Consider the following 10,055-nt stretch of genomic DNA (forward strand, 5'->3'; position numbering starts at 1 on the left):
TCAGCCTCCCAAAGTGCTGGGATTATAGTTGTGAGCCACCGCATCCGGCCAGCTCATTTCTTTACAAGAATCCACTATGTGCTTAACAGTTCACTAGATCAGGGTTTGGCAAACTTTTTCTATAAAAGACTAGATAGTAAATATTTTGGGCTCTGCTGGCCATTCAGTCTCTGCCTTAACCACTCAACGCTGTCATTGTTGCATGAAAGCAACCACAGACAATATCTACAGAAAGAAGGATGGCTGTGTTCCAATAAAAGGTTACAAAAACAGTCCGCAGCCTGGATTTAGTGTGAGAACTATTTGCCAACCCTTTGCTCCAGATCTTATAATGGCACCACCACCAACAACAAAGAAGTTAGGGTTGGGTGTGGTGGCTCACACCTGTAATCTCAGCACTTTGGGAAGCTGAGGTAGGAATATTGCTTGAGACTAGAAGTTTGAGACTAGCCTGGGCAACATAGTGAGACCTCATCTCTAAAAAATAAAAATAAAACATTAGCTGGGTGTGGTGGTGCTCACCTGCAGACCCAGCTACTCAAGAGGCTGGCAAAAGATTTGAGAACTATGATCACACCACTGCATTTCGGTTTGGGTAACAGAGTGAGACTCTCTCAAAAAAAAAAAAAGTTAGGTTTTTGTTTCAAGTTGGGTGTACAGTTGACTCTTGAACAACATGGGTTTTAACCACAAGGGCCTACTTATATATGGATTTTTTTCAATAAATAAAGTTGGCCCTCCTTATCAGTGAGTTCCACATCCACAACCAAACATTGTGGATGGAAAATACGGTATTTGTGGGATCTGAAATCTGCGTATAGATACTTTATGTACTTAAGTCCCACCTTGGGACTTGAGTATGTGCATATTTTGATATCTTTGGGCAGTTCTGGAACCAATCCTTTATGAATACTAAGGGACGGCTGTGTATATCTCTTTAAATCATGTTTACATTGTTCCTTTCACAGCAAAATTCCTTTGTCGCCACACAGTTTTTCTTAGGATTTTCCCAGTAGGAGTTGGATGATACGGTGCAGTTGGCTTTCTGATGCAAGATCCTCCCACAGCAGTGTTTCCAGAAGTGTGTTCTATAGAACACTAGTTCCATGGGATATCTCATGGGAAAAAAAAAAAAAAAAAAAAGGGTAAGCGCATTTGGAAAACAATGGGTTTAAAATGTTAAATTAGGCCAGGTACAGTGGCTTACGCCTGTAATCCCAACACTTTGGGAGGCCAAGGTGGGCAGATCATGAGGTCAAGGGTTCAAGACCAGCATGTCCAACGTGGTGAAACCCCGTCTCTACTAATATTACAAAAATTAGCTAGGTGTGTAGTGCATGCCTGTAATCCCAGCTACTTGGAAGGCTGAGACAGAAGAATCATTTGAACCTGGGAGACGGAGGTTGCAGTGAGCTGACATTGTGCCACTTCACTTCAGCCTGGGCAACAGAGCAAGACTCCATCTAAAAAAAAAATAGTTAAACCAATTTGTCTATCTCTCTATATCATATGTTACAACATTTATTCAGTTGCCCAATCTAGAAATTTGTGAGTTTATTTATTTCTCTCTTATGTCTGATCCACCTCCAAGTGCTATTGATTCCATCTCTTAAGCATTTCTTCATTTGTCCCTCTCTCTCCATCCCTATTCCCCTAAGTATCCCTATTTCAGATTCTGGCTTCCCTTCACATTCAATCTTTTCTATCCTCAAACCCAAGCTGCCAGAATCCTGTGTCAAACATGAAAATCTAGGCTGGGCATGATAGTGAGCACCTATGGTAGCAGCTACTTGAGTGGCTGAGGTGAGAGGGTTGCTTGAGCCCGGGAATTTGAGGCTGCAGTGAGCTATGGTTGTGGCTCTGCACTCCAGCTTGGGTGACAGAGCAAGACCCTGTCTCTTAAAAAAATACGGAAATCTAACCTTGGCACTCCCCTACTTTCAACCCATCAATGACTCCTTTCTGGCCAGGGCAGCATTTTTCTACCTGGTGATCACTGGGACGTTAGATGTGCCACAGGAAAATTCTGCATGAAACTTTGGATAAACATATTTAGACAGAGTTCTTTACCTCTCGGACCTCTTAACACATGAATGTACATTTTGGCTGCTTTTTTTTTTTTTTTTTTTTTTCCCTGCTCCTCATGGAGCAGAGCTACCCCACAGGCAGTGTGCCCAGAGTAGCCCCATTTTGGCTCTTTAAGAGAGGATACCAGATGCAGCATTTCTCAAACCCAACTGAACATGCAGAATTCCTTTTTCATGGGGCACTGTGAGGGATTAGCATTTCAATGCAAACTCTTTGAGAAACACTACCTTGTATATATTGCAAAGAGTTCCAATTAATGGGGATTCACTCAACTCTATCTCCTCAATGTAAGAATTAGAGTGTCTACTTTGATGTTGCCTACTGTACTTTTCTTGGCTAGATTGTCTACTTTTTCCTTATTAAGCAGCCTGGACAAGTGCAAAATAATATTAGAGGTTTAAGAATCAAAGAGGTTAGCCTCAGAATTTCAACCATTCACTAAATGTAAGAACTTGGGTAAGTTTCTTCAGTTTCTTTGAGTCTCTTACTTCGTCATTAAATTCAGTGTAAAACCTGCCTCATATGGTTACTTGAGTAAATGATACACCATATATAACGTGGAAAGCTGAGTGTCTGGCATACAGAAAGTGCTCAATAAATGTCATTTCTGCTAGTTTGGACTTTCAGGGGAGCTCAGCTTGAATGCCATGGAGCCAAAGTCTGTGTGTTTGGCTCAGCCCCTAGGTGAATAATAACTGAGTCTCTGTGTACAAGGAAGGATCTTGACAAAATATCTCATGCCACTTAAAGAGAGTATTGTCCATGCTGTGCCCTTAGGAACTAAAGTGTATTTTAAGTGGCATTCTTATTTGTCGGTTCAGACTGACAACTCATTTGTCTGATCTGGTGATTTCATCTGCTTTCCTGTGTCTACGGCAGTGCCGATCATGCCTTTATGCCAAAGCCTCCACCTCTGCATTTGTTAATAATTGCACTTTGTTTGCATTTTGCATTAAATAATGTGAACATACCTTGTCCTCACTTTGTGTGAAAATGTTTTCCTCTCATTAACAAAACTTTTCTTGAATTTATTAACAAAACAAGTGGTAGTTTTGTTTGTTAATAAATAATAGTCTGAACTTTGGAGATGTATTATTCACTAGTTTTTATTTTTAAATTTTTAATTAAAGATATTTAGACAAAGCACCTTACAATTTTTAAGGAAGATATGAATGAAGTGTGATGTATTTGCAAATGGGCATGAAATATTTATTGAAGAGATGTAAAGTTTTCTTAAATATTAATGCTTTAAAATAATCTGGAAAAAATACTTAATAAAATATGTGGTGGACAGAGGAAGAAACTAGATACGGCAACTCCTAGAAACAATTTAAAAACGGGAAATTTCAGCTTTCACTGCTCTGTTATGCTCCAATATTCTCAATAGATGGCACCCTTCCCCTACCTTCAGAGCTTTTATTTACACTAAGGTGTAAAGGGCTGATAATCCGTTACAACAGTTACTAAATTCTCTTTGGGAATTAGCTAATTAATTGCAGCCCTATACAGCACCTACAGTACCTTGCACAAACAATGAATTGCATGGGCAGGTCAGTATTTCAACTACAGTAAAGAGGTTTACTCCCGTATTTTACTTTAGTGTTTGCAAAATTTGATTCTTTCTTCTATCCCTTGATGACTTGCAGCCACATTCCTAAACATTCTCTTCTTTCCAACATGCTGACTTACTAGATCTCTTACTCTAGGCAGATGACCCATCTACTATTTTATCAAGAAGATCAAGCCTTCACTTTTTCATTCATTCATTCATTAGGTTGGTGCAAAAGTAATTGCAGTTTTTGCTATTAAAAGTAAAGGCAGAATAATAATAATAATAAATCAACAATCATTCAGTCAGTACCTACTGTATGCTAGGCTCTGTTAAGCTCCAAGGATGTAAAGATGCATGAGTTATGGTCTTTGCCTTTAAAGAGCTCTGAACTTGTTTGGAGGAAACAGAAACATAACTAGTAGATTATTAAGAAGACACCATTCTCGGCCAGGCGTGGTGACTAACATCTGTAATCCCAGCACTTTGGGAGGCTGAGGCGGGTGGATTACAAGGTCAAGAGTTCAAGACCAGCCTGACCAACACGGTGAAACCTCATCTCTACTAAAAATACGAAAAATTCAAAAAATTAGCCGGATGTGGTGGCGCACGCCTCTAATCCCAGCACTCAGGAGGCTGAGGCAGGAGAATCACTTGAACCCAGGAGGTGGAGGTTGCAGTGAGCCGAGATAGGGCCACTGAACTCCAGCTTGTTCGACAGAGCAAGACTTCATCTAAAAAAAAAAAAAAAAAAAAAGAAGAAGATACCATTCTGTCCATAGTTGGCTGAGTTTCTTTGATATTTTATTATAATTAAATACTTTTTCTGCATATATTGAGACAACTATAATTCCTTTAAATTTGCTTTCCTAGAAACTTTAAGTTAGTTTTGATTGATTCTTCCTCTTCTTCTTCTTCTTCTTCTTCTTCTTCCTCTTCTTCTCCTCCTCCTTCTTCTTCTCCTTCTTCTTCTTCTTCTTCTTCTTCCTCTTCTTCTTTTTTAATGTGTTGCTGGATGCAGTTTACCATCATTTTATTTAGGATTTTTGCATCTATGCTAATCAGTGATAATGGCCTATAATTTTCCTGTTTTCAGAATGCACTTGTCAGTTTTGTTATGAAAGTCATATTAACCTCAAGAAATGAGTTGTGCAATCTTCTTTTCTTTTATATTTCTTAAATGATTAGTCAAACTCACCTGTAAAACCACGTGTGCCTAATGTTTGCTTTATGGGAAAATTTTTAGCTAGTTTATTTTCCTTAAGGGTTATAGGTACATTTAAGGTTTCTATTTCATCTTGAAGTACTGTTTGGCAGGTTATATTTTCCTAATCGTTTGGCTCTCTCATCTAAGTTTTCAAGTTTATTGACATAAGGTTGCTCAAAATATTCTCTGAGTAATTTTTAAGTCTTTGCAGGATCTGGCAGTTACATTCCACTTTTTATTAGACTTTCTGAATAACCAACTCCTGATATTTTTTATCCTCTCAATTTTATTTGTTTTCTATTTCTTGAATTTCTGCTCTTATCCTTATAATTTTCTCCCTTTTGCTGTTTTTATGTTTATTCTATAAATTATTATCTAACTTGGTAAGTTAGATTATCTTATTAATTTTTATTTAACCTTCTCTTTTCTATTATAATTACAGATATCTATGCATTTCCATCCAGGACTTTCTTTGGATACATATATAGATTGCAGTCTTTATATTTCCATTAATGTTCAGGTATAGGTGGTTTACTATTCCTATTATAATTGTCTTTGACCAACATATTATTTATAAATATGTTTTGTAATTTTCAAACAAAGTTTTCCTTGCCATCTTTTTGTTATTATCTCTAACTTAATTACCTTGGGTTTGAGAATATGATTTGTATCAGACCCAGTCTTTTGAAATACATTGAATCTTAAATTTATGGTCTAGTGGAAAATTTTCAGAAATGTCTCATGATACTCAAAATGAATCTACGTTCCCCAGCCTCTAAGGTAAGTCCCAATAATCCCCAACTCCTGTGTTCATACCCTTGTGTAATCCCTTCCCCTTAAGTGTGAGCTGGACTTAGCGACTCACTTCTATGAGTATGAGTATGGCAATATGGCAAAACAGCACATCATTTCAATATTAGGTCATGAATAGACTGAGGGACTTCTGCTTCTGGCAAGACAATGTGAGGAGCTCTGTAGAGCAACTTCTCAGTGAAACGAATGGAAATTATAATAAAAACTCTAACTAAAGTCTCTAAAAACAATCCTAAGGGTATACTACAACTGAAGAAACATTTATCCAGTAAAAATCACTAAAACGTGCTGAGAACAGTGAGAGTCTGTAGCATTTGAAGCATGACCTCTCCTGCCCCCCTGCATCTGCCACCTCAGCTCACCTCATTTAGCAAAAATGATTTGTGTCGTTAAATTTTATTTGAGCATATGCACACACATAAAGCTGTCATATACTGTCATATACTGTCAAAGTCTTTCTCTTTCTCCCCTAGGGGCATCCAGTCTCAGCATAGAAGGTAGAATAAGATGGAATCACAGAGCCAGAGTGAGCCTCAATAATACATACTTCACATACATGTTCACTTACTGCATCAGCTTTTTCTCAACCCCAAATACTGCTTTAGGTATTCGGCTGCCAAGGGAAGTGAAGGTTTGAGCCTGAGCAGACTCCAAAATGGATTGTGCAAAACCTCAGGCCTCCCTCCTTCCTCTGGAAGTTCCAACTGTGGAAGAAATGAAGATAGAACTTCTCAAGAATCAACAGCTTCTAGCACGAATCCCCTGGATATCCCCCAAGTATCCCTTCCCCTTTGGTCATGATTACAGCTGGGATAATAATCATGACAGATTGGCTAGGTGTCTGTCAGAGGTATAGAGTAAGGTAGGTGGACTTGGGGTGAGGATAGCTGAAGCTGTGTGGGCTGAGGGTCTGTGGCATTGAGGTACTGGGGAAGGGGGGCTCTGTTTTCATTCTGACCTAGAGTCAATAAAGTGGTCATGGAGGAAGCCAGAGCCCTGACTCTGTACTGTAGAGAAAGGGCCAAGGCATTGAGTGCACCACTCCTTGACCCAGAGGTAGAAAGAATTTACTCTGGAGAGATTTGGTAGAGCTCCAAGAACAAGCAAGTTACATGTGGACAAAAGGAGGAAGAGATATCACAGTAATGAATAAATTCAAACAAAGCTGGAGGATAACACCCCAGGACTGAATACGCTCTGAGAAAGGCCTGGGCAGAGGCACCGAAGGAAGCACGTCAGGGAAGATACACTCATTACAGCCTAGGAAGTTTGTAGTAGTTGGGAAACGAGGGGAGAAGGGCCTGACTGCATCCCTAATTTCACAGGGCGGGAAAGAGGAAGATGACTAGGATATTGCACAGAGGACCCGACACTGAATTGTGGGAGCTAGAGGTTGCTTGGGGCAAAGTAAAAAGGCTTCTGACCCTTTCAAAAGGTGGCTGGCCAAGAGCATGATTAGGGACTCCTGTCATGGATATACTAGAGGTCCTCGGGTGCCTTGAGACCTGAATGGGTCAGCAGCTCTCCATGCTAAAGAGCAAAGGCAGACACCATTGGACCCTGGAAATCTGTAGCATGTGGACCACAGAGTCCCGGCTCCCATGCACCAGAACTGCCACCTCCCGGTAGCATCTGCCACTGGAGACCACAGTGTCCGCCAGCACCACTGCCCACGCCCAGAAGCACTCCATATCCAGGGCCACCTTGGTGGACTCCAGTCCCGTCAAGCCATATTTGACACCTGTATCCCTTCTGAAGCATGCCAGGCTGCTGTTGGCAGCTTTTCCTTCCAGTTTGAAGGGATGCCTCTCCAGGCCTCTGTGGTGGCACCCCAGCCTCCCCAACTTCCTTTGGCTCCACAGCAACAGCGCAAAGAACTGTGTGAAGGACAGTGCTGCCTTGCGGCATAGATGAACCTACAACATTTTATGATAAAATGCTCAACAAACTCAGAAAAGATGGAAATTTTCTTAACCTGATAAAGGGCATCTACAAACATCTCACTGTTAACATTGTACTTAATGGCGAAAGAATAGATGGTTTCCTCTGAGATTAGGAACAAGACAAGGATGCACACTCTTACTGCTTCTGTTAAGTATTGTACTAAAGGTTCTATCATGGACAATTAGGCAAGAAAATGGAATAAAAGTCACTAAAAAACGATCAGAACTAATTTATAAATGAGCTCAGCAAGGTTGCAGTATAGAAGCTGAGCATATAAAAATCAATTGTATTTCTATACACTAGCAATGAACAATCTAAAAATGAATTTAAGAAAAAATTTACAGTAACATAAAAATAAATACTTAGGAACAGAGTTAATAAAAGAGTGCCACACTTGTACTAGGAAAGCTGCAAAATATTGTAGAAAAGAATTAAACTTCTTTATTTTCTTATAATTTCTCTATCTTATGTTAACAATGTAATATAGTTAAGATGGAAATACATCTCAAGTTGATCTATAGATTCAATGCAATGCCTGTCAGAAACCCACTTGCTTTTTTTTTTTTTTTTTTTTTTTTGGATGGAGTCTCACTATTTTTCAGCCTGGGCCTTCTCCCACCTCAGCCTCCCAAGTAGCTGGGACTACAGGCATGCACCACCACACCTGGCTATTTTTTGTAGAGACGGAGATCTTGCTATGTTGCCTGGGCTAGTCTTGAACTCCTGGACTCAAGTGATCCTCTCACCTTAACCCCCCGAGTAGCTAGGATTACAGTAGTCCGCCACTAATTCCGGCTCTTTACTTGCATTCTTTGTAGAAATTGACAAGGTGATACTAAAATCCATATGAAAACGCAATGGATCCAGAATTGCCAAAACAATCCTAAAAGGTGGAACAAATTTGGAAGATGCACAATTTCCAATTCCAAAATCTACTAAAAAGCTAATCAAGACAATGTGGTAATAGTACAAGGATAGACATACCTATTACTGAAATAATTGGGAGTCCAGAAATAAACCCATATACTTATGGTCAATTAATTTTGGACAAGGATGATAAGACCATACAATGGGGGAAATAATCATTTCAATAAATGTTGTGACAACTGGATATCCAAATGCAAAAAAATGAAGTTGGACCTTTATCTCATACCAAATACAAAAACTAACTCAAAATGGATGAAAGACTTAAATGTAAGAGCTAAAAGTATAAAACCCTTAAAAGAAAACATAGGAGTAAATCTTTGTGTCCTTGGAGTAGGCAAAGTATTTTTATATATGACATCAAAAACACAAACAACAAAAGAAAAACTAATTAAACTTCACCAAAATTTAAAAGCTTTTGCATTTCAAAGGACATTATTAATAAAGTGAGAAGACAACTCACAAAATGGGAGAAAGTATTTGCAAATCATGTATCTGATAAGGAACTTCCATTTAGACTATATAGAGAACTTCTTCCTCTTTATGGACTAGCTCTGAAAAAAATCTCTTATAATTCAATAATAACAAGAAAAATAATAATCCAATTAAAACATGGTAAAGGATCTGAAAAATGTCTATTTTTCCAAAGAAGACTACACAAATGGCCATAGGCATGTGAAAACATGTTCAACATTATTAGCCATCATGAAAATGCAAATAAAAACCACAATGAAATACCACTTCACACCCACTAGGGTAGCTATAATAAAAAAGTCAGATAATAAGTGTTGGTTAGGATGTGGAGAAATTGAAACACTAATACATTGTTGATGGAAATGTAAAATGATACAGCTGCTTTGAAAAAGAGTCTCGCATTTCCTCAAATGATTAAACATAGAGTTACAATTCAACACAGAAATTCTATTATATCTACATACCCGGATAGAGAAAAAATAACATATGTTCACATAAAAGCTTGTACCTGAATGTTCATAGCAGCAGTATTCATAATAGCTAAAAAGTGGAAACAACTGAAAGTCCATCAGTTGATGAATGGATAATCAAAACGTGGAATATTGTGTAGCCTTAAAATGAAATGAAGTGTTGATACATACTACAACATATATGAACCTTAAAAACATTATACTAAGGGAAAGAAGCCAGTCACAAATGACTGAGCATTATATAATTCCATTTATATGAAAATGTCCAGAATAGGAAAATCTACAGAGACAGAAAGTAGATTGGTTATTGTCTAGGAATGAGGAAGAGGGAGGGGCTAACGGGATGGCAATGAAAGGGTATGTGTGGGATACCTTTCTGGGGTAATGAAAATGTTCTGACATTGATTGTGGTAATTATTGCACAACTCTGTGAATAGTGAATATACTAAAAACCATTAAATGGTACACTTAAATGGGTGACTGGAATGGTATGTGAATTATATATCACTAAAGCTATTACCAAGAAAAGAAAAAAAAAGTCTGTGGCTTCCATCTTGGATGCTCTCACTTGTTCTCACCCACTTCC

The sequence above is a fragment of the Mandrillus leucophaeus genome, unplaced genomic scaffold (assembly GCF_000951045.1).
Source record: "Mandrillus leucophaeus isolate KB7577 unplaced genomic scaffold, Mleu.le_1.0 Scaffold542, whole genome shotgun sequence".
NCBI classification, from domain to species: Eukaryota; Metazoa; Chordata; class Mammalia; order Primates; family Cercopithecidae; genus Mandrillus; species Mandrillus leucophaeus.